This window comes from Cavia porcellus, unplaced genomic scaffold (genome assembly GCF_034190915.1).
Source record: "Cavia porcellus strain 051 isolate PalLab524CR breed Dunkin Hartley unplaced genomic scaffold, mCavPor4.1 scaffold_13, whole genome shotgun sequence".
Taxonomy (NCBI): domain Eukaryota; kingdom Metazoa; phylum Chordata; class Mammalia; order Rodentia; family Caviidae; genus Cavia; species Cavia porcellus.
The window spans coordinates 62,341,599-62,368,063 of NW_026947496.1; the positions used below are offsets into that span (position 1 = coordinate 62,341,599).

General features: G+C 36.1%; 1 protein-coding gene across 3 annotated transcripts in view; it reads right to left on the reverse strand.

Moving 5' to 3' along the window:
* LOC134478567 (uncharacterized) overlaps nucleotides 1-26,465 on the reverse strand; it is a 187,834-nt gene that overhangs the window by 147,564 nt on the left and 13,805 nt on the right. The window contains exon 1 of one of the 3 annotated variants that reach the window (XM_063260284.1): nucleotides 13,802-14,286. The exons of the other annotated variants lie outside the window; for them this stretch is intronic. The gene's annotated coding sequence lies outside the window, so the exon portion shown is untranslated. Of the gene's footprint in view, nucleotides 1-13,801; nucleotides 14,287-26,465 lie in introns of those variants that run through there. 3 annotated transcript variants of the gene reach the window in all.

The following is a 26,465-nucleotide window of genomic DNA, read 5'->3' on the forward strand; positions in this document are numbered from 1 at the left end:
TAAATTTGTCAACTTAAGAATTTAATTTCATTTTTATAAAAGAACAATTTTACTAAGGTGTGGTGGCACACACCTGTAATCTAGCACACTGGGAAGTTGAGGCAGGAGGAGCCCAAGTTTGTGCCCAGCCTGGGCAACTTAGGAGGATACTGTCTCAAAATGGAAAATAAGAAACACTTTTTAAATAGGGCTGGGATGAACTTCAGTGCAAAGGCCCTGGATTTGATCCACAGAACCAAATATATATATACAATTCAAAGACATTTTATATATGAGTTGCTAATGGCATCAATGATGTAATCAAAAACTCTAAACAACTGGAGCTTTAAAAAGCTTTACTCAACTTATTTAACTTATGTATGTTTTGTCCATACTATATAATTAACACCCTACTATGTACATTATATAGTACAGTCCACTGACAATTTAAAGAAGAAAAAACACAACATCAATCCGCAAGTAGTTCATGGTCTATAAGTATTTAACTTAAAGTATACTAAATCCAAGTTTTTTTAAAGACAGTAACATAACAAAAACATAACAAAATGGAACAAAACAAATCAGAAGGAAACAGTTTTAAGAAACATGGATTTCAAAGCAAGTCCACTGGACATCTTCACTGTCTATCATGTTCTCTCTAGTTTCTTCCAAATAGTTGTCCCCATCTTCAGACATATTGAATACATACTGAACATTATAGAACTAATCTAATCATAACAGGATGATGAAGGCTTTTTAAGTCTTCAAGACCTGACATTGGAGAAGTCAACAATGACTACCATGTCTCTCATTCTCTTCGAAGTAGCTGTCCATATTTTTACAAATGCTGAAATTAAACATAAGAGACCAGTCTAATATCACTCTGAAAAGTGAATAATAATATTGCTAGATTTTATATCATAATGCCACAATGACACATCTTAGTGTCTCTTCTTCAGAGTATCTGTTCATTACATCATGCATTATATAATCTGTTCCCATAAACTATTTAGAAATTCCCCACATGTGTGAATCCCTACATGTATATCTATCCTCTCTGTATTATAGGTAAAATAGATCAAAACAAGACAACAAACCAATTCCTAGAAAAAACATAAAATGAAAAAGTCATATAAAACCACAATATTAGGTGATCTACAGTAGTTACTATGCTTTCTCTTGTTATTTTCAATAGAATTGTCTACATCATCAGACATAATATAATTGAACATAGCATTACATAGCAATTTTAATAAAAACACAACATTGGAGACATTGTAGGACTTCAAAAGCAGTTAATAATCAAACCAGAATGGGTATCTTATTACATCTTGTCATCTTCAAAGTAGTTGCCTCTACTCTTGGTATACTATCAAGCATACCAAATTCAAATAAAATCAGTCGAAACAAAACAGTGGTCTAACAAAGCAGCTTCAAATAAGATCAGTCATAGTAAGACAATGTAAGTAATACAGGGCTTCAGTTTAAGTTAATAGGAAATTAAGGATAGTTAACATAGTATAGCCAGGTATTTTGGGGATAGCCCTCTGTGCCCTCAAATCTAGTATGAGTAGAGAGACTGGAACAAAGTAAAATCAAACTAAGCAGAGTGATAAGACTAATGTGGCTTTTATCCTGATACACTATTAACAGTGTCCTCTGCCTTCCTTTTTTAGGCAGTTCCTCACCTTTCCCTTTTTCAGGGTACTTTGTGTATTTTGGGTCCCTCTAGCTCCTTTAGTTTTTAGATTAGGGGGGCAGCCCATTATCTATCTGAGTGGCGCTGAATCTTTTTATCCCTGAGCTTGATCTTGAGTTGTATTCCTTTACTAACTAAAGCCACAAGGTTTTCCTTCCTGCTAGTTGAGTAGTTCTCCACTTCACAAAAGTGTCATGACTTCCCAACCTATCTGCTGCTGCTGGATGAGTTGTCCCTATTTCTCTCTGGTTCCCTGTCACATAGAGCATCATTTTTTCATCTTTGACTTTCAGTTTATTAACCCTCTTTCAGGTTGAGTATATTTCCTATTCAGAGCATCTTGACGGATCCTGCCTCCTATTGTACTCTGCTTATGTTTCTTTTTGTTAGTGTATCAAGGCTATCTATATTAGAGATTATAGCCTACCTTCTCTGCCTTATATCTGCTATTCTACTTTTCTGCTACTATTTGCCCACTTTTCTCCTTCATTCCACTCTCTGCCCCATTCATTGAGGCCTCTCTACCACTGTTGCTGGAATCCTGGTATTTTCTCTCTCTCTCTCTCTCTAGAATGACCCTCAGTTTGTTTGTTTTGTTTTGTTTTGTTTTGGTAGGGTTGGATTGGTGGCCATGAACTCCCATAGTTCCTCCTTGTCTTGGAAACATCTTGTTTCTCCATTAATTGTAAGAGAGTTTTTCAAGGTACATCAATCTGAGCTGGAGGTTATTTTCTTTCAGGACTTGGACTACTTCCCCTAGGCTCTTCTTGATTTGATAGTTTGTGTTGAGAAGTCTGTCATTATTTTGATGAATTTTCCTTTTTAGGTGACCTGCTTGTTTTCTCTGACCACTTTTAATATTCTGTTCTTGTGGTGGATTTCTGGGATCTTGATTATTATATGTCTGGGTGTAGATCTGTTTTGGTTGTATTGGTTGGAGTTCTGTATGCCTCATTTATCTGGATATCATTTCTTTTTCCTATGCTTGGGAAGTTTTCCTTAATCATTTCTGTAACTAGCCTTTGTAATTCATTTGTGGTTACTCCTGCTTCTTCACTCACATTTTTTATTCTTAAGTTACAGATACTCTTATCATCATCTAGCCTTTGAATTGTTACTTCCTGATTCCTTGTTTTTTAATAGGTTTTTTCTTTCATGATCACACATTGCAAATCTATCTTCAAGTTTTGAAAGTCTAACTTTAGTTTCTGTCAAGGCATTTTGCCAGCTTTCCATGGAGTTTTTAATTTCCTGGTAATCTCTTTGGATCTGTTCATGTATTCTACATTTTGTTTATATTCTTCACCAAAGGTTTCTCTTCCTTTTCTGGGTTCCTTTCTTCCATCTGTCTTCTTGAAATGGGCTTAGCATTTCTTTCATTAATCTTTTTATATCTTGCCTGACTTGGGTTAGAATTTCAGTTTTAATTTCATCTATGTGGTCACAAAGGTATTTCTTTATGTCCACTGATGTTGTGGCCAATATTGTATGATTGCTGTACTGGTTACCTCACTTGGGCATTTTCCCAGGGTCAATGGCTGGAGATTTTTTCTTATTTTTTTCTTTGTCATGTTTCTGATTTCTTTCAGACAGGTATGTGGTGGAGGTCTCAGGCCCTCTTTGTATTCCTTACAGTTTTTCTGAAGCATGCTCGCTGGAGGTTTGCTGCCCTCCCCAGTTTGCTGTTATCTGAGGCGCATACAGGGACAGTGGGCTAGCCCCTATCCTCTGAGCCAGACAAGCAGCAAGTGCCTTCAACAACTTAGGCTGTGCTGTGGTGGACATCACAGGATCAGAACAGTTTCATTCCTGGCTATTGGGTCCTGATCAGGCATGTGACTCTTCCCAGGCAGGTCCCACCAGCCACTTTGGGCCAGGGGTGGATGACTGATGCCACTGCAAAGCTAGTCTCAGGCCTATTCTGCCCAACTCCAATATGTCTTCCAGCCAGCCACACCCACCATGGTACCCAATTTCCAGCACTCACCGTGAATTAATGCAGCTCTCCACCTTGGCTCCACTCCACACTTCACTGCATCCTCCCACCAAGGGCACAGGACTTACCAACTCCCGTTATCAGTGGATTTGGCTTCAGTGCAACCTTGAATCGTCAGACTCCACAGCACGCCCAGCTCAATACATGACTGGTCCCAGTGAGTGCGTCTGACTCCAACCCTCCATCTCTGTTTTTCCTTCCTCTTTCTATTTTCTTTTTCCTTCAGTTTCCTCCTGGGTTGCAAAAATCCCTCTCCCCTCATCCGGCCCTCTCCATGTTGTCAAATTCCAGCATCTGAGCTGTTTTTCCCAAACAGGCTATCTACCCAGCTACCTAGCAAGCCACCATCTTGTCTCTCACTCCTAAATCCAAGTTTTAATTAAGTAACACAATTGAATACAAGAAGCAATCAACAAAATAGGAATCCTTTATGTGAAAAGGGTTTCTAGATAAAGTGACATTTGAAATAAAAACATAAAAGGTTTATATGTTCACTTCCTGGAGCTGTCTTAACAACTTAAAAAAAACAAATCATGTTTCTTAAAAACAGAAGTTTATTGTCTGTCAGTTCTGGAGACTAGAAGTCCAAGATCAAGTAAGTTTAGAGCCACACTGCCTCTGAAGGCAGCTAAGGAAAGGTTTACTTCAGGTTTCCCTCCTCACTACTGGTAGCTCCCTGGCTGGAGGAAGCAAAACTGAAATCTTCAAGGCATTTTCAATATGCATGTTAGGAAGGAGAGTGGTGAGTGTATGTTCAAATTTCCCCTTTTATAAGGACACAATCATATTGGGTTAGAGGTCATCCTAATGATCTTTTCTTAACATAACCATCTATAAAGACTATATTTCCAAATAAGATGATAATTGCAGATATAACCTTTATGGTGGGAATTTAGGGGACACAATTCAACCCAGAGTAGCTTGTCAAATGGACAAGCAGGCTATGGGAAATCTGTTCAGGGAAAACACCATGTGCAGTAGAGCAGAAAAGAAGAACTGCATAAAATGGGTTGTGACAAGTACAAAGAACTTAGATAATGAAGAACATCACATGCTCTTGGCAGTGTGTCCTCTGTGTGATCCAAGCTACAGAAAACCACCTTACTTACACTGTGAAAAGCTCTGGTACAAAAAAAGCTATTTGTGATGTTGTTGTATATTCAATAAAGGGAAATAATGTTGGAAATGGGTTTTTATTATGGGAGAAAAAAAAAGCCAGAGGAATGAGTACAGAAATTGACATGTATACTTCTCATTTAACAACCTGCCTGCTTATTGGCTGTTTGGGCTTAGGACCAAGGGACACTGTTCAGACTTACGGCCTGCCTTTTTTGTATAGTTCTGTATACCTTATTTATAAAACCTCAATGTCCTTTTGTGTATGGTATACCTGCACTGTAACTTTTGCAGGTTTTACTGTACTGTATTATAGTTTTATATTCTGCTATACATGACAGTACTGCATGTACAAGTTATACAAATAGAAGCAAAATCATCATGTTGGAGTTTTCTTTGACCATTTCTTTGTTCTAAACATTGCAATGTACATAATATATACAGTTTCTCACTTAGCAACCAATTCACCTAATGATCTAATTTTGGTAACTGAACTTGGTTGTTAAATGCAGATATCTATATACATTGATTGTCCACCATAAGCTTCTAGCTGCAGATTGATCCTCATAGCAAACTTGCACCACTGGTACTGACACTTCCAAGTTTACAAGTAAACATTGAGCAAGCAAATCTGCCACAAGAACAAAATATGCCCAGTGAGAATAAGGACACTTGTACCAGTAAAGTGGTGAACCTCACCCATGCAAACAAACAGGCTCCTGATGGATATGCAGTGCACCCTTGTGCAAGAGCATGAACCCTACCAGCTCTAAATTGGCTCTACATTTTGATGAGGGAGAAGAATTGAAAACTAACCAACTGACCAAAACTAGGGACAATTGCCCAAGGAGAGAAGGGTGCAACAGACCACACAACTGTGGACATTCTGAGGCCTACAGCCAATACAGACCAGAGGACTGATCACTTTTCCTGTCTACAAAGGCAACAATTACACAGCTTGGCTTGGATGGTAACAAAAGTCTGGGAGAGAAAAGAAACTCTGGTGAACAGAGGGCATCTCAAAAGCCCACAGGCCCAAAACCTAGGCATAGAAAATCATGGCTGTGGGATCCTTATAGTATAGATCTTGGGAGGAAAAAAAAAACACTCACTAAAGAACACAAAAAATTTTTTCTTTGACTCAATGTTCTTTTGATTTCCGTATTTTACATCATTTTTCTTTCCTTTATTGGTTTTGAGGGGGTTCTTTCTTTTTTCTTCATTTAATTTATCTCCTTTTATCTGTGTCTCTTTCAACTTGTTTTATCTCTTCCTTATCTTATTTTCTGTATTTGTTCTGTTTATTTCTTCTTCTTAATTCTCCCCTGTTAATTCCTTTATACTCAATAGGAATGCTATATCACTTTTTTCTCTTCATCATATCCTAGTGGCTAATTTTTCAAATTTTCTTTTTCATTCGGTTCCTGGTGCCATCTACCCTTACTAGTATAACTATTAAGCATTATGAATATCTCAATAGCTAGTCAACTTTATACTATTTTATAGAATACTGGTCTTTTGTTAGTAGAGATAAAGTTTTTCCATTTCATAGATATTTACTGTAGATCAATAGTAGGTTAATATTTTGTTTGTCTTAATGTTCATATGATAATTATAGATATCTTTTCTATGGTTAAAGTATGGTGTGGTACTTTATTGTTCCTTAGAGTTTGTCAATCTTTGATTTGTATTTTACAGTATATTTGGTGGTTATTACTACAGCCAAGGTGACATACTGTTGTTTATTAACTGATTTTCTTGGGATGCTAATATATGCCTTGACATGGTTCACTCCTCAAAAATGAAGTACAAGGCAAAATAAGATTCAGTCTTCCATCTCAAGTAAACAGAAGCAGTTGGATCCTATGACAGAGGAAAAGACTGATGGCCATGCCCAGAGTACACCATTGAAAAGCAGACATTAACTAAAAATATCTTCATACTAGAAACAAAAGTTTCTAATTAAAATCAACCTACATGCCTCAATACCATAAAACAAACAAAAAGGTAGGAATATAAGAAACCGAGCCAATAAAATGCCTCCAAAAACCTCCAGCTCTCCAAAAGTGAATCCATAAAGTACTGAAGAGGAGAAAACCAAAAGTCACACACCTACATTATTTGAAATGATGTCATGGGCGATAAAGTGATCAACAAGGCATTTGGTAAGCTCATGAAAATTACAAGTAATAAGATATTGGACCAAACAAACAAAAAATCAGTGATTTTTGAGAAAGTAATAAAAATCTGAAAGATTTAAAATGATGCAAAACATGCATGACCAGCACAGAAGAGAATAACATCTATAAAAAGGCTCTAAACAGAAATTCCTGAGATTTTTCTACCTCAAGGATATATAGTAAAAATAACCAATATAAGGATAAAGTGTGAAAGTAGGAGACAAGACTGATACCTTTTTTAAAAAAGAAGACATGAGAAGTGGATCCAATAGCTCCTAGATGATTCAAAAAAGACTAAGATTAATTGGAATTAGTAAAAAAAATTGCATGGCAATGCAAATAGCATAAAATTATATTTAGGGAAATAATAGCACAAAATATTCTAAATAAGAAGAAATTTACCATACAGAGAGGTGAAGCATAAGAATTCAGACACAATCAGAAAAAAATCTCTCTACAATACAAAATTCTAGAAGTCCAACACAAGAACAGAATCTTAAAAGCAATTAGAGAAAAGTAAAGAATCACTTCTACAGGAAAACCCATACGAATTAAAGCATACAAACTTTAAAAGCCAGAAGAACATTCAGTGAAGTTATTGAATCTCTAAAATAAAACAATTTCCAGTTAAGGCTGATATATCCTATAATTTTATCTTTCAGACTTCATGGGGAAATAAGAGACTTTCATTTAAAAAAAAAGAGCAACTGAAGAGATTCATTGACCCCCAAATCAATACTTCAAAAAAAATTTCAATAATACCCTAAAAAAGATAATGAATCTGTAATGGCAAAAGGTTTAATAGAATGATAAAATCAGATAGGTTGTACAGTTAAATAGAAGAGAGAGGGAATCAGCACTAAAAATCTACCAAAACATTCCTATACATAATAACCAAATTCAGTACCGTAGAAAAATAAACAGCATCCCTGTATACTAATATACCAGAATGCTTTGTATACTGTATACAAAAAATAAGAAGCATTCCTGTATATTAATAAGCCCATTAAGAAAGAAAATAGGAAGAAATATCATTTATACTACAACTAAGAAAAATAATACTTAGAAATTAATCTAACTAAGGAAGTAAAACATCTCTACAAAGAAAACTACAGTATTCTGAAATAAGAAATCAAACAGGATATCAGAAAACAGAAAGATGTTTCCTGTTCCTGCATAGGCAGAGATAATATAGTCAAAATGGCTATACTTTCAAAATTGATATATAGCAAAAACTCCCCCAAAATTCCAACAGCATTCTTCACAGAACTGAAGAAAACAATCTTAAAATTCATAGGGAACCAGAAGAAAGCAAGAACAGCAATAACAAATCTGGATAAAATAACAAAACAAGAGGAATCATAATTCTAGACTTGACATTATATTACAGAACAACAAATATCAACGTACTAGAACAAAACAGATATGAGGATCAATGGTACAGAACAGAGGATGCACAAAAACTCAAGAATGTGCAACTATTTGATCTTTGACAAAGGGGCCAAAAACATTTATTGGAGGAAGGATAACCTATTTAATCAATGGTGTTGGAAAAATTCATGCATGTACAGAAGAATTTAGACCCATATGTTTCACCATGTACTAAGCTAAAATGAAAAGAGATCAAAGATTTAACTGTTAAAACAGATACACTTTACCTACAAAATAGGTAAATCTCTTAAAGCAAAAGGAATAGGCAAGGACTTAACTGGTGGAACATGAGACACAGGGAAGTTCTAAGAATTAACAAATAAGATCATAACAAATTAAAAATCTTCTGCATAGCAAAAGAATCAACCAACAGAGTAAAATGACAGCCTATAGAATAGGAAGAAATATTCCAAGCTATATCTCAGAAGACTTATAGCTAGAATATATTATATACAGTACAAAAAATAGATTCTTCCACATAAAAGAACCAAGTCCCCCTCCAAAAAAATGTGCAAGTGAAATGAAAAGACACATTTCAGAACAAGTACAAATGGCCAATAAGTACATGAAGAAACATTAATACTGCTGGCTACTGGGGAAACACAATTTGAAACAACACTGAGATTCCATCTTACCCTAAAAAGAATAGTCATCTTTAAGAAATCAAATAGTATCAAAAGCTGGAAAGGCTGCCTCAGAAAGGGAACGTTTCTACACTGTTGGTGGGAAGGTATAATAGAAAAGCCACTTTGAAAAGCAGTAGGGAAGGGCTGGAGGTTTAGCTTAGCGGCATAAGCGCCTGCCTTGTAAGTAGGCAGTTGTGAGTTTGATCCCTGGTACTGATAAAAAGGAAAAAGACCAAAAAAAATTAAAAAAAAAACAAGAAAAGCAGTAAGGAGACTTCTGAAGAAACTAGAAGTTCCATCCAGTCCAGCTATTTCCCTTCTAGTTATTTTCCCAAACATGTTAAGGACATCATATTACAGCAATACATGCATACCTAGAGCCACAGTTCACAATAGCTAAATCTTTCAAGCAACCTATATGTCCATCAATAGACTGATGGGTAAACCGGCAAATGCAATATTTATAAACAATGGAGTACTATTCTGCAATGAAGATAAACTTTAGTCTTATTAAATTAAATAAATCAGACACAGAGTCTCAAATATCACATGGTTTCTCTTATACGATAAACCAAAAACATAAATAAACAACAAAATAAAAGATAATAGGAAATGAAAATATAGATCTTTCTTGAAGGGGAAAAAGATGAAGAACTGAAGGGAGGTAAGAAGGGAGGGTATGAAATGGGATGAAAAAAGGAATTAAGGTGTGTTATGTACATGTACCAACTCCACACAAAGAACATAAATATTACATATTGTAAATGTGTACCCCTCAAAAAGGAACAGGATCAAGAGACAGATGGAGACAGGAGGGAGGGAAGTGAAAGGGGATGAGAAAAATGAACTAAGATGTATGATGAACAGTGCCAACTCTACACAAGGAATGTAAACATCATATGGTATAAATATGTTAATCAAAAAATGCAAAAAGTGGAAAGAAGGAAAAACTACAGTTTCACATGAAAGGTATTTCATATATACAATGGGTTTTTTGGTTTTCATTTTTTGCTTCTTGTTTTTATGTTTTTCCAAACTTGGGAATCAAATCCAGGAGCACTTTAATACTGAGTTACATCCCCAGCCCTACTTATTTATTATTTTGAGGGCAAGTCCTCAACAAATTACCCAATCAGGCCTCAGAATTCATCCTTCTGTCTCACTGGCCTTGTAGGTAGTATTCTAGGCTTGTGTCTTGCTTGCCTGATTGACAAGCTGCATTTGTTTCAACAACTTCCCTCACAGAACTCCTTCAGATCCCCCAAACCCTTCAACAACCCAGAAACCAGTGTATCCTTCCCTGTAAAAACAAAGTATATTTATACAAATCATAGAGCATATATATATATTAGTAATTAATTATTAATAATATATATATATTAATAAATATAGAGGTCTGTCTTTAAAAATGAAAGGGAGGGATCAGGTCCAGGCAGGTTGTATATGGGGCCTTCTCTCTAGAAAAGAAATGTAGGGCAGGTGCCTGGGAGTGTGCAAAGAACAGCTCCACTCACACCCTGGGTAAAAGTTACCTCTGCCCAGCTGGCCCAGAATGGGGCATGACGCTGCCCCAGGATAAATCAGACCTTTGAATTATCTACAAGAAGCTGACTTCTGCCCTTTTGCAATCCAAATAGTCATCCATATCTTCACATACCATAAATTCATACAAAACAACATAGTATAAAACTGATCCAAACAGAATGATGAAGGCATTTTAGGTCTTCAAGATCAGACAATAAGGAAGTCACCAATGGCTGTCATAGTGTCTCTCATTCTTTTCAAAGTAGCTGTCCATACCTTCACATATGTTGAAATTAAATAAAACAAAACAGACTAAAATCACTATGAAAGATGAATAATAGTACTGCTGGATTTCACATCATGACACTACGGAATCAGCACTGGGTACCTTAGTGTCTCTTTTTCTTCAAAGCAGTTGTTCATTTCATCATGCATTATATAATCAGTTCTCATAAACTATTTAGAAGTTCTGTGTATGCATCAGTCTTTACATGTATATCTATCCTTTCTGTATGAGAGAAAAACAAAACAAATCCCTAGAAAAACACAAAATGAAAAAGTCACATAAAACCACAATACAAGGTGATCTACAGTGGTTACTATGATGCCTCTTGTTATCTTCAATAGAATTGTCTATATCATCAGGCATAGTAAAATTGAGCATAGCAGTATATAACTATTAATAACAACAAAACGTTGGAGACATTATAAGACTTCAAAAGCAAGTAATAGTCCATCAAGAGTGGGTATCCTAGTGAATCTCATCATCTTTGGAGTATTTGCCTATACTCTCAGACTTCATACCATCAATCATAACAGATTTGAATAAAATAAGTCAGTACAAAACAGTGATCTAACAAACCCGATCCAAATAATATCAGTCAAAGTAAGACAGGGTAAGTAATACAGGGGTTCAGATTAAGTTAATAGGAAATAAAGGATGGTTACTGTAGTATATCCTACTATTTTTGGAATACCTGTCTGTGCCCTCAAGTCTGTTACAAGTAGACAGACTGGAACAGAATATAACCAAACTAAACAGAGTGATAAGAATAGTGTAGATTTTTAAATCATGGTACACTATTAACCATGTCCTCTGCCTTCCTTTTTTTTTTTTAGACAATTCCTCCCTTTTTACTTTTACAGGGTGCATTGTATATTTTGGGGCCACACTAACTCCTTTAGTTTTTAGGTTAGGGGTACAACCCACTATTTACCTAAGTGGTTCTGAACTTTGTTGCCCCTGGGCTTGATCTTAAATTGTATTCCTTTACCTACAAAAGCCTCAAGGTTGTCCTTCATTATAGCTGAGTACTTCTCCACTGCACAAAAGTATCCTATCTTTCCAATCTATCTGCAGGTGCTGGACAAGTTGCCAGCAACTTCTGTCTGGTTCCCTGTCACAGACAGCATTGTTTTCTCATGGGTTTTTGTTTTGTTTTGTTTTATCTTTTTTCCTTTTTATTGGTACCAGGGATCGAACTCACGACTGCCTGCTTGCAAGGCAGGCACTTATGCCGCTGAGCTAAATCCCCAGCCCCCTGTTTTCTCATGTTTGACTTTTGGTTCATAAACCCTTTTTTAGGTTAATTATATTTCCTATACAGAACATCTCAATAGACCTTATCTCCTGATCTACCCTGCCTATGTTTCTTTTTGTTAGGGTATCAAGGCCATCTGTGTTAGAGATTATATAGCAAACCTTCTCTGCCTCATTTCTGCTATGCTATTTTTCTGCCATTGATTGTCTATTTTCTCCTTCATTTCACTGTCTGCCCCATTCATTAAGGCCTCTCCACCACTGTTTCTGAAATCCTGGTGTCTTTTTTTTTCTCCCTCTCTAGAATGTCCTTCAGTACTTTTTGCAGGGTTGGATTGGTGGTTATGAATTCCCCTAGCTCCTCTATGTCATGGAAGCATCTTGTTTCTCCATTAATTTTGAGAGACAGTTTTTCAGGATACATCAATATGGGTTGGAGGTTATTTTCTTTCAGGGCTTGTAATACTTCACTCTAAGCTATTCTTGATTTGGTTTGTGTCAAGAAGTCTGTAATGATTTTAATGAGTTTTCCTTTATAGGTGATCTGTTTCTTTTCCCTGATGGCTTTTAATATTCTGTTCTTGTGATGAATTTCTGGGATCTTGATTATTATACATCTGGGTGTAGATCTGTTTTGGTTGTAGCTGGCTGGAGTTCTGTATGCCTCATACATCTGAATATCATTTCCTTTTCCTATGCTTGGAAAGTTTTCCTTATTTCTGTGAATAGCCTTTGTATCCTTTGTTTTTACCCCTGCTTCTTCACTCACATTTTTCATTCTTAAGTTATAGATCTCTTGTCATTTTCTAGCCTTTGTATTGTTACTGCCTGTTTCCTTGTTATTTTTAAGAGATCTTTCCTTTTGCGATCATACATTGCAAACTTCAAGTTCTGTTAATCTATCTCTAGTTTCTTTCAAGCAATTTTTCCAGCTTTCAATGGAATTTTTAATTTCCTGGTAATCTATTTGAATCTGTTTCATGTATTCTAGGTTTTTTTAAATATTCATTGAAGATTTCTCTCCTTTTTTTATGTTCCTCCATTCTTCCATCTGTGTCTTCTTGAGGTGCTTAGCATTTCTTTTATTAATCTGCTTATAGCTTGCTTCATTTGTATTAATATTTGTTTTGTCTATAATGTTACAAAGATATTTATGTCAGCTGATGCTGTGTTCCATATTGCATGTTTGCTGCCCTTGATCTCTTCGGTAGTTACCTCTCCTGGCCCCGTATTCCCTAGGTTGACTGGAGGCTTTTTCTTATTTCTTTCTCTTGTCATGTTTTTGGTTTCTTCCATACAAGTGTATGGTGGAGGTCCCAGCCCCTTTCCTATTGGTTATGGTTCTTCTGAAGCATGCTAGCTAGGGATTGCTGCTCTCTCCATTTTGCTGTTGGTCACTGAGGTGCAAGTAGGGGCAGGGTAGGCTGGCCCCTCCCCTCTGAGCCAGTCAACAAGTGGAGGCTTTCACAATGTTAGTCTGTGCTGTGCAGATGGAACCAGTTTGGAACAACTCTGGGGACAAGTTCATCCCTGGCTATTGGGTCCCAGCCAAGTTGCATGACTCAGCCCAAGCAGATCCCACCAATCTGTTCTGGGAGCAGCCAACTGAAGTCACTGCTCGTTCCTTATTCAGGACCATCCTGCCCAATACCAATATGTCATCCAGTGATCATCCCCCTCACCCAAGAAGGACAAATTCCAAGTACTCACCACAGGTTAGTGCAGGTCTCCATGCCGGCTCTCTTCTCTGTTGGGCTCGCTAACCCCTGAATTCAGCATGACTGTGGCTCAGAGTGCCATGATGTGAGTCCAACCAGCTCCAGTGAGAGCGCCATGCCAACAAGTTGGGCCTGCTCTGGTGAGAGCACCTCTGGCTCCAGCTTTCTGTCTGCATTTTTCTTTTCTTGCTTTTTTTCTCTTTTTCTTTTTCCTTAGTTTCTTCCTGGGTAAAGAGAATCCCTCTCTTTTCATTTGGTCTGCTCCATGATGGTAAATGCTAGTGTCTAAGCTGTTTCTCTCAGAGAGGTTCTGTACCTTGTTACTTATTGATCTGCCATCTTCCACATGACTACCCAGAATAATCTTTTGATACTATGCAAGTATAAGCTTACTACAAACCGAAGCAAATTTTACTAGTAGAATGTAAGGCAACTTACCTGAAGAAAAACTATAATTTGTTTATTGTCTTAAAATGTTGAATAAAGCCAAGCATGGTGATCCGGCCCATGGATCAATCCATGGGGTGTACCTGGAGGGGGAACAGGATGAATACAACAGTGGGGAGACAAAGAGAGATTGAAGCAAGTCAAGAGAATATGATCAAGCCTCATTTATTCAGGAAGTGATCACATCTTTTATAGGCCAAGGGCAGGCTGGTGGGACAGGAAGAGACTACAGGGTGGTTTCTGATAGGTCATCGTCATGTTCAGGTATGTGACATAAGCAGGAGAGGATTATGGTTAATGTAGGCAGGTGCATCACATGCCCATAGGAGAGGGAGGCAGGGAGGCAGCAATGGGGCGGTTGTGCCACTCCCTATAGCATGGTGGCAGCACTCAGGAGGCTAAGTGGGAGGATCACTGCAAGTTCAAGGGCAGCCTGGGCTATAAAGTGAGTTCAAGGCCAGCCTGAACTGCAGAATGAGGCCTTATTTTAAAAAGACCAAAAAAAAAATGTTGAATACAATAATGCTCAAAAATTTAACTGTTTAAAATACTTTTTCATCAGAATAGTAATCATGTTCTGATAAAACACATGGTTCCAAAAGAGGCTATTACACAGTCAAAAGAAGAAAATATTTTTAAAAATATAAATAAGTTAAGTTTCACACATCAAAAAACTTAATGAGTTCAAAGGATCTCTATCAGTGTCAATGAAGCAAATGAACAACATTCAGGTCCATCACAACACCATCATTCTCATAACACTTAATGTACACTTATAACACTATGCTGAAAATAAAATAATCAAGATTTTTAACACGTGAAACATCTACAAAGAACTTTGAAAAAGAAGGGCATTGCTCTGGGCAGATTATTGTAATCTAGATTCAGGTTTTCACGTATTGGAAAACATACCTGGTGTAATGTTCTCATTAGTAGGCATGGCCTACTAATTCCTAGGATCCTGAGATCATCACAGGTGGTTTTCAAGGTCAAACTTACTTTCATAATAATACTCAGATGTCATTTGACATTTGTAAGTATTATTCTATCATAAGTATATGTGATTTCCAGAGACTGCATGGTACTAATGACATTATACAATGTATGCTTGTGTATTTGAGTTTTTTAATTTTCTCAGTTTTAATTGTGAATATGTTAAACATCAGAAAATATAAACAAACACAAAAGCTAATTTTCAGTAATTATTAAGAATATAAATGAATTCTCAGACCAAAGAGTTGGGAACCATTGATCTAACAAAGTCAGAAAAACTTATAAATCAAGGCAGTAAAACAATCATAACAAATTTGTAAATTTTTTTTACTATAACATGAAATTTAAAACTTTTGAAGATAATTTAATGTTTTTGTTCATTTTGTGGAACTAAGAGAATATCTGAAATGATCTATCAAAATTATTAACTAAGTACTTGATTAAATAGATTAAACAAATAATATTTAAAGAAAAATATTACTAAATTTTATAGAAAGTATATTAGGGAAAAATTCTAGTGTTTCAACTAAAATTCTAGAAATTTTAAAGTTTTTACTTGATAATACATTTGCTGTTCTATTATTTCTAGGTGATTTAATAAAAGGTATTTTTAAAAGCTTTTAGTGTACATTTTCCTTATGTGCTTTCTGTTTATTATCAGATTTAATATTTGTCAATGCAAAAATTAAATAATTGAACAAATAAAAATCAAAATAATGAAAAGTGAAGAACATTTGATCCTTGTTTAATATCTCATATTTTGGAACTGCAAAAAGTTTTAATACTGTATCAAATCTTATATACTCATCTCAATGGTAATTATGCAATGTGAAAAATTAAACAAAGGAAACAAATCACTTTTGGAAATCTGGCTTTAATAAAACCTTCTTGAAGCTAAAGGCTGACACCATAGCATGGTCTCTCCATGACCTCAAATCAAGACACCTGGAAAACAACAACTTAGCACCCAGAAAGATAAGAAAAGCTTTGGGAATCAAGAAAGAACAGGAAAACTAAAAATCACAGAGAAACTGAAGACAACATAAAGGAAAAAAAAAAGCAATTTGGAACACAAACCCCAGCTCCCAGAGAAGGGTGACTGTCTCTGCAAATGCAAAGTAACCAGAAGAGGACAGGCAACTCAAGGAAGAAACAGTGGACTGGCAGTGAGATCCCCAAGAAAGTCCACAGATATTGTAAACTGCAAGTACAGTGTAGGGTGTTACTATGAAAGTGATTCCTTCAGCACACAAGCTAATGTTGAAGAAGAAATTCATTGCAGAGCCCATAATATTTGGGAGTGATATAATCAAGAGCCATCTTGGAAAAAGATTAATTGTTAAATACTAAGCTATTCTGGGAATCAGAAAAAACATCACAATTTCTGGGATCACCCTACTGCAGTGACTCATTGGGAGACAGCCACAAGAGAATATTTGGAGAGGCATGGGCTAGTTATAGACCACTGAAAAACATAAGCAATGGTAAGCTTGTGTTAGGAAGGACACAGTTACCTCAATTTCTGGGATGTGAAGTCAAGTGAATTTCTTGTGGTTTTCTGAGGGAACTGAGACTAAAAGAGGTAACATAAAGTCAAAAGAACTGTTTTCTCCCCACTTGCCCTACCCCATTTCAATCACAAAGCACCAAGTCTGTTTATTTTCCCCATTTGCCAATGTGGTCAGGGATATGCTTCCTTTATGTGGTTGCCACATAATCTGGTGTACAGAAAGAGGGGCTGGTGGAAGAAATGAGGCACCTCACAACCCTATGGGCCATAAAGGTAGGTGGAGATACAGTGACTCAGGATGCACAGAGGAGTAGAAACACTAAAAGACACCGGAGTGAGTTGGGCCCTAATGCAGGTACCATACCACTGACTGACCCCCACCTAGGTTTACCCTTTACGGCAGGGCATACCTCAGTATTCACATACACAAAAAGAAAGTGGACTTGGAAACAAAACAGGCCCTAGCTATAACTCAATATCCTTCCTTTATATCTGGTGGATATTAATACTTCAGGGTCTTGAAAGTAATCACTCACCCAAACTCACAGAAGGATTTTTGGAATCATCTGTTTTTCTTTGGGGTTGTTTTTCCTTCCTCTACTCATTGTTTCTGAATTCTTTTATATCATTTTTTAATTTTTATTTTTATAGTGCATTCACAATACGCAATGGCCGTATTCATTATAGGGAGTTGGTCCATGTACATAACACATCTTAATTCTGTTTTCATCTCCTCATCACTTCTCTTCCCACCTCCTATCAGCGCTTCTTCACCCTCCCTTAAGCAAAGACCTACATCCTTATTTCCTACCATCTTTTATTTTGCTCCTTAATATATTTGTACTTTGGCTTCTCATACAAAATAAATGCAATATTTAAGAGGATGTCTCTGATTTAGTTCCCATTCTGTAGGTGATTTTTCACTCTGTTGGTTGATTCTTTGCTGCCCAGAATCTTTTTAATTTGATATAGTCTCATTTTGTGACACTACATCCCATTTCATGGGCAACTGGGATTATGTTTAGAAAATCCTTGCCTATGTCTATGACATCAATAGCCTTACCTATGTTGTCTTCCAGCAAGTGTTTCTGTTTTAACATACTTTTGATCCATTTTGACTTTAGTTTAGTACACTGTAACACATACAGGTTTAGACAGAATCTGCTGGATAGCCAGTTTTCCCAGCACAATGTATTAAGGAGATTATCCTTCCAGTGTATGTTTTCAGCCCCTTTGTCATCAAATAGTTTAATGTAATGGAGGTTGTGTCTGTATCCAATATCCTGTTTCAATCATCTTCATGTTTGTTTCTGTGCTAGATTATTCTATTTTTATCAAAGTATCTTTGAAGTATAACTTCAAGTCCAGCATTGTGATGCCGCCCATTTTATGGTTATTATCTACAATTTCTTTTGCCATTATGGGTCTCTTCTGGTTCCTTATAAATTCTAGGATTGTTTTCCAGTTCTGTAAAGAATGCTGTTGGAATTTTTATTATTATTGCCATAAATTTGTATATAAATTTTAGAAGTATGGCCGTTTAGACTATATTGACTCTGCTTATGTAGAAAGGAAAATCTTTCCAATTTCTGATGTCCTATTTTATTTCCTTTTTCACAATACTATAGTTTTCATTGTAGAAGTCTTTCACTTCTTTAGTTTGGTTAACTCCTAAGTATTTGATTTGTCTTGGTATTGTAACTGGTATTTATTCCTAAATTTTTTTGCAGTGGGATTATTATCAGTGTACAGGAATGATTCTGATTTTTGTGTGTTGATTTTGTATCCTTCTGCATCAACAAATTTGGTTATTAATGCTAAAAGTCTTGGTAGTTTGGGGGAATCTTCTATGTAAAGGGCCATGCCATTTGCAAATAATAATAATTTGACTTCTTTCCTATTCACATTGTAAAATTTTACTTCTTTTTCTTATCTAATTGTTCTTGCTAGTATTTTGAGTATTACATTAAACAAGAGTGTTGATAGTGATCATCCTTGTTTTGTTTCTGATTTCACAAAGAGAGCTTTCAGATTTTTCCCCACTTAACACAATATTGGCAGTAAACTTGTCATAAGTGGATTTTCTTTTTTTTATTTAAAGAGAAAAAAGAAAGAACATAAAAAACAAAGCAGAAAAAGGGTACAAGTAATACAGAATTTCAAGAAAAAAATATATACAGTAAGAAATCATCAGTTAATAGGTTACATATTATCTTCCCAGAAACAGTTGTCCAAATTACAAAATTAAAGCATATAAAGTGGACATTCATACAGTGATATTGGAGATAGTTCCGTTCAATGATCCAACAAAAGCTCAGTAATATGGTTTTCCATCCTACACACTCAAACATACCTGCAGTTATATCCTTTAGTTCACCTTCCTTTCCTCTCTTTTTTACAATAACAATTAGACTTTTTGGGTTTTATTATTCTCACAGTTCTTATTATTTTTTTGAAGAGAATAAAACCAAATGTGACTAAGCAAAACAAAGTCAGTTAGAACAGAAGGGTGGGCATAGTACATGATGCAAAACTAGAATACCAGGTGATCAAAAGAGGTTGCCCTTGTGCCTCTTGCTATTTTTAAATGCAGTTGCCTATATCATTAGGTATAATAGAATTGATCAAAACAGTACAGAATAAGACCAATAAAACCTACACTGGAGAACTTACAGGACTTCAAAAAAAGGGTAACAGTCAAACCATAATGGGCATTATAGTATATCTTATTGCCTTCAAAGTGGTTGCTTATACCCTCAACTTGATGCTATCAAACAAAATAGAATATAGAATAATCAGACAGAACAAGATGGGGAGAACAATACTGAGGTTCAAATCAGGTTAATAGGAAAACAAAAAAGTTACTATAATATGTCCCGCTATTTTTTAATTTAGTTTTCCCTTAATTTAAAAAAAATGAGAGAAAATAGGTTAATTTTTTTAAAGGGGGGGAGATTGAGATAAGAGAGGACACTGTAACAGAACAACGCAGGTCAGAACCGAACAATTTAAACATCATTGTGTTTCACCACCAGGTAATCTAACATAATAGTAGTCACCATACTGCTTCTTTCCTTGATTATCTGAGTGTAACTTCATATGCTATAGCATCAAGCATATTAAGACAGTGTGAAGCAATTCAAAAGAATGCAAGAATTACAGGGTATTTAGAACCAGCTAATAGAAAATTAACAACGGTTTCTATATTATCTCTTTGCCTATAAAGAATTTTGTTCACACTATCGCATATAGTGAAATATAGTAAGATACAACATGTTAAAACCAGTGGAAACAGATGTACCATAGCTTGATGGGGACTTCAAAACAAGATGATATTAAGTCAGCACTAGCTTTTATGTTGTGTTGTTTTCTTCAAAAATAGCTATTCGTACTATCACAGATACTAAAATCAAACAACCCAGGTTAAAACCATTGCAATTAATAAGTGAAAACATTATATAGCTTCAAACCAATATGATTGGGAATCATGATTACCACATACTTTTATGTATTCTTATCATTTCTTACACTAGAGAAACTATTTGGTATTTATACATGTGAGTTCAATTTATTTCACTTATGAGTATGGTCTCAAACTGCATCCATTTATTTATAAATATCTCAATGTGATCATTCTTTATGGCTGAGTAGTACTCCATTGTATAAAAATACCACAACTTTTTTATCCATTCCTCAGTTGATGGACACTTAGGTTGTTTCCAAGATCTGGCTATTACAAATTGTGCTGCTATAAACATTGGTGTACATATATCACTGTGGTATGATGCTTTCAGTTCTTCTGGGAATATGCCTAGAAGTGGTATAGCTGGGTCAAATGGGGCTTCCAGTCCCAGTTTTTAGAGAAATCTCCGGACTGACCTCCACAATGGTTGCACTAGTCTACACTCCCACCAACAGTGCAGGAGAGTTCCTTTTTCCCCAAAGCCTCTCCAGCATTTATTGTTGGTGGTTTTCTTGATCTTGGCCATTCTTTCAGGAGTGAGATGAAATCTCAGTGTGGTTTTAATTTGCATTTCTCTAATGACTAATGATGATGAACATTTTTTCAGATATTTATTTGCCGTTTGTATTTCTTCATCTGAGAATTGTTTATTCATCTCAGATGCCCACTTTTGGATTGGATCTTTGAATTTTGGGGGTATGATTTTTTTTAATTCTTTATATATTTTAGACAGAAGTCCTTTGTCTGAGGGGCAGTTCACTAAGATTTTTTCCCAGTTTGTGGGTTTTCTTTTCACTATGCTGGAGATTTCTTTTGACGTGCAAGAACTTTTTAATAAGAGGTGATCCCAGTTATTGGCTCTGGGAAGTATTTCCCATGTGGTTTGATTTCTATTCGTGAATTCTCTACCTACTCCTATGTCTTCAAGGTTTTTACCCAATTTGTCTTCCAATAGATTTAGTGTTTCTGTTTTAATATTTAGATCTTTGATTCATTTAGATTTTATTTTAGTACATGGTGATAGGCATGGGTCTAGTTTTAGTTTTCGGCATATGGAGAGCCAGTTTTTGCAACACGATTTATTAATGAGACTGTCGTTCTCCCAGTGAACATGTTTGGCCCCTTTATCAAAGATAAGGTGGTTGAGTGTGTTTGTAGTTGTGGTTGTATCTTCTAATCTATTCCACTGATCATCGGCTCTGTTTTGGTTCCAGTACCATGTTGATTTTACTATGGTTGCTTTGTAGTAAAACTTCAAGACAGGGATTGTGATACCTCCTGCCTTGCCCTTGCTGCTTAGAACTGTCCTTGCTCTTCTAGGTCTCTTCTCACTCCAGATGAATTTTAGGAGTGATTTCTCAAGTTCTGTAAGGTATGTTGATGGTATTTTTATCAGGATCGCATTGAATCTGTATAAAAGTTTTGTGAGAATGGCCATTTTCACAATATTTATTCTTCCTATAAATGAGCAAGGGATTTTTTTCCATTTTCTGAGATCATCTTCAATTTCTTTATTCAGTGTATTATAATTTTCCCTGTACAGGTCTTTCACTTCTTTCGTGAGAGTAATTCCTATATATTTCATTTTTTTGGTTGCTAGTGTGAAGGGTGTGGCTTCTCTTATTTCTCTCTCTGTAACTTTGTTGTTAGTGTATAGGAATGCCATTGATTTTTGAGTATTGATTTTATATCCAGCTACATTACTGAATTTATTTATTATATCTAGCAGTCTTTCCATGGAGTTTTGGGGATCTTCTATATAGAGTATCATGGCATCTGTAAATAATGATAGCTTAACTTCTTTTCCTACCTTTATGCCTTTTATTTCTCTCTCTTGTCTAATTGCTCTGGCTAGTATTTCCAGTACTATATTAAATGGGAGCAGTGATAAGGGACATCCTTGTCTTGTGCCTGATTTTAAAGTAAAGGCCTTCAATTTTTGGCCATTTAGTATGATATTGGCTGTTGGTTTGTCATAGATGGCCTTTATTATATTGAGGTAAAGACCATCTATTCCAATTGTCTGCAAGGTTCTTATCATAAATGAATGTTGGACCTTTTCAAAAGCTTTTTCTACATCTATAGAAATGATCATGTGGTTCTTACTTTTGGCTCTATTGATATGGTGTATTACATTTATTGATTTACGTATATTGAATCATCCCTGCATGCCTGGGATGAATCCCACTTGGTCTTGGTGTATGATATTCTTGATGATTTGCAGCATCCTATTTGGCAATATTTTATTGAGGATTTTTGCATCTGTGTTCATTAGGGAGATTGGTCTGTAGTTCTCTTTTTCAGTTGGGTCCTTTTCAGGTTTTGGTACTAGCGTAATATTTGCTTCTAGGAATGATTTAGGAGGGATTGCTTCCCTTCCAATTTCATTGAAGAGTTTGAGGAGTGTCGGCATTAGGTCTTCTTTGTATTTCTTGTAGAATTCGGCAGTGAATCCATCTGGGCCTGGGCTCTTTTTTGTAGGTGAGGATTTAATTACATTTTCGATTTCATTAATAGAAATTGGGTTATTCAGTAGTTTTACATCTTTATGACCTAGCTTTGGTACTTCGTATACTTCTAGGAATCTATCCACTTCCTCTGTGTTATCAAACCTTTGAGAGTAGAGGTTTTTGAAACAGGTATTAATGATTTTCTGTATTTCTATAGGGTCTGTAGTGATTTCTCCTCTTTCATTCTTTATTGCATGAATTTGAGTTTTTTCTTCCCTTTTTTAATAAAGTTGGCTATGGGCTTGTCAATTTTATTTATTGTTTCATAACCAACTCTTTCAAACCAACTCTTTGATTCACTGATTTTGGGGATTTTTTTGTTGTTGTTGTTTTTAGTCTCTATTGCATTGATTTCTGCTCTGATTTTTATAATTTCTTCTTTGCTTTTTGCTTTGGGCTTGACTTGCTCTTCTTTTTCTAGATATTTGAGGTGTAACATCAGGTTATTTATTTGTATTCATTCTGTTTTCCTAATGTGTGAACTCAGTGCAATAAATTTTCCTCTGAGGACAGCTTTCATTGCATCCCACAGATTCCGGTAAACTGTATTTGTGTTTTCATTTTCTTGTAGGTATTGTTTAATTTCTTCTTTAATTTCCTCTGTGACCCACTGATTACTCAAGAGTGTGTTATTCAGTTTCCATGTGTTTGTGGGAATTTTGCAGTATCTTTTATCCTTAATTTCTAATTTCATAGCGCTATGGTCTGATAGCATGCAAGGGGTAATTTCAACCCTTTTGCATTTATTTAGAAATGTTTTGTGAATTAATATACGGTCTATTTTAGAGAATGACCCATGCACTGCTGAGAAGAATGTGTATTCTGTTGTTGTTGGGTGGAATACTCTGTATATGTCTATTAAGTACATTTGTTCACAGGTGCAATTCAGTTCTTTTATTTCTTTGCTGATTTTCCCTCTGGTTGACCTGTCCATTGGTGTCAATGGTGTGTTAATATCTCCTGTTAGAATTGTGTTACTGCTAATTTGGTTTTTCATTTCTGCTAGTACTTGTTTTATGTAACTGGGTGCTTTGGTATTTGGTGCATATATATTTAAGACAGTTATCTCTTCCTCTTGGAGTTTTCCCCTAACCAGTATGTAGTGACCTTCCTTATCCCTTCTGATCATTATTGGCTTGAAGTTAACATTGTCTGCAAACAGAATAGCCACCCCCACTTTTTGGGGGGTTCCTGTTGCATGAAGTATTGTTTTCCATCCTTGACTTTCAGTCTGTGGGTATCCTTTTGGGTTAGATGGGTTTCTTGTAGACAACATAGGGTTGTATTTTGTTTCTTGATCCATTCTGCCAGTCTGTTTCTTTTAATTGATGCATTGAGACCATTTACACTAATGGTTATAACTGTAATATATTGGTTTGTTGTTGACATGTTATCTTTCTGCTGTTGCGTCTTAATTTTTCGGTTCTGTTTAATTGTCTGCTTTGTTTAGTGGTTTTTCCTAAATGTATCTAGGATATCTTTCAGTATTCTTTGTAGGGTTGGCTTGGTGATCATGTAGTTTTTCAGCTGTTCTTTGTCATAGAAGTATCTTATTTCTCCATCCATTTTGAAGGACAGTTTTGCAGGATACATCACTAGGTTGGAAATCATTTTCCTTTAGGATCTGAAATACTTCACTCCATGCTCTTCTTGACTTTATTGTTTGTGCTGAGAAGTCTGCTGTGCTTCTGATACGTTTTCCTTTATAGGTGATCTGTCTTTTCTCTCTGACAGCTTTTAATATCTATTCTTTTATTTGGTTTCTGAGATGACCATTATTATGTGTCTGGGTGTATTTTTATTTTGTTTATGGCTATTTGGAGTTCTATATGCTTCATTAATCTTGATATCAGTTTCCAATCTCATGTTTGGGAAATTTTCAGCTATACTTCTCTAAATACCCTCTTGACATCCTTTATGTTGTACCCTTCTTTTTCATTTATCCCTATCAACCTTATGTTGTTCCTCTTTCTCATCTTGCAGGTGTTGAATTGTTATTTCCTGATTTCTTGTTATTTTTAAAAGATCTTTCCTTTCCTGTTCACTGGCTGCAATCTTGTCTTCGAGGTCTGAGATTCTATCTTCACATTCATTGAGGCAGTTTTTACAACTTTTGATGGAGTTTTTGATTTCCTGTATATCTCTTTGCATCTGCTTTATATATTCTGTATGTTTCTTATATTGCTCATCCAGGGATTCTATCTTTTTGTTTAGTTCCTCCAATTTTTTAACTGTGTCTTCTTTAGATATGTTCAGCATCTCCTTCATATCTTTTATCATTTCTTCTTTTACCTGAGAGATTATTTCTAGTTTGAATTCCTTTAAGTCTTCCCATAGTTGCTTCTTTATTTTAGTTACTATTATTTCAGGTATTTCAGGTATGCGGCATATATTTTCTTCTATGCACATGGCTCCTAGGCTTTCTTGGGATGGGCTGTGTGGAGGATGAAGAGTTACTTTGAGGCTCTGGCCCCCTCGTGACCTGCAATAAACAATAGCCCCCAGTATGTAGGACAGAGACGGGGCCGGGGCCCGACCCCAGCGAGGGAACATGTTCCCCCCTCTGAACCCATACTGTGTGACTTGGCTTTGTTTGCAATCATGAGGAGGTGGCCGACCTTTAGGTGGCTAGAAAGAACAAACATAATTAAAAGCATTCTTGGGCTAATGGGATTCCTCCTGTGTTAGTGTGGCTAGAAGAACTGTTTTTGTTTGTTTAACTTAGAGAGAAACATTGTAGTTGGTCACAAATCTTGTTACAAAGAATGTTTTTCAAGATAATTGCCTGTGCTCTGTGAGTTGACCTGGTTTACTATATAAGAGCCCTGAAATAAAGACTTGGTGTGCAGTTGCAATTGCTGTTTCTCTCTGCTGCTTCTCTTCTTTGCGCTGCACCCCCCGTGTCCTGACTTGGTGTGTGTGTGCCTCTTCCTGGGGTTCAGAGTGCACTAGACACTCGTGACAGGGCTGGATGTTTGAGATTGCATTTTGGTCTTTTGTTTGGTCATTTTCTTATATTTTCGAGCTTCAAGTGTTGTTCCAAGTGAGGGAGAGAGGTCAGCCAGGCTGGGACGGAATTCCCTCCCCTCCTGACTCACTGATCCTGACAGGAAGCTGGGATGTGGCCTCCAAGCAAGGAAGAGAGTTCCGCTGGGCTGGGGCGGGGTTCCCTGCCTCCACTGGACTTACTAGTCCCAACAAAAAGCCAGGGTCTGGCCCCCAGGCAAGGAAGAGAGCTCTGCCGGGCTGAGGCGGGGTTCCCTGCCTCTTCTGGTCCCAACAGGAAGCCGGGGCCTGGCCCCCAGGTAAAGAAGAGAGTTATAAATGGATTTTCTCATACTGAGATAAAGTCCTCCTATATCTATTCTTTTCAGTTTTTCATTCAGAAATGTTGTTATATTTTCTCAAAAGCTTTTTGTACATCTATTGAGATAATCATGCAATTTTTGTTCTTGCTTCAGGTTATGTGATGTATCATTTATTGATTTGACTAGTTTGAACCATTCTTAAATCCCTGGGATTAAACCTACTTGTCATGATGATTTTTTGATGATTCATTGTGTTGTGTTCTTTTTGATGATTCATTGTGTTCTGTTTGCCAGTGACTTGTTGAGGACTTTTCCATGTATCTTCAATAAAGTGATTTATCTCTAGTTCCTTTTTTTTTTTTGGCTGAATGCTGGTCTGTTTTGGGAATGAGGGCAATAGTAGCTTCCAAAAATGACTTTATGAG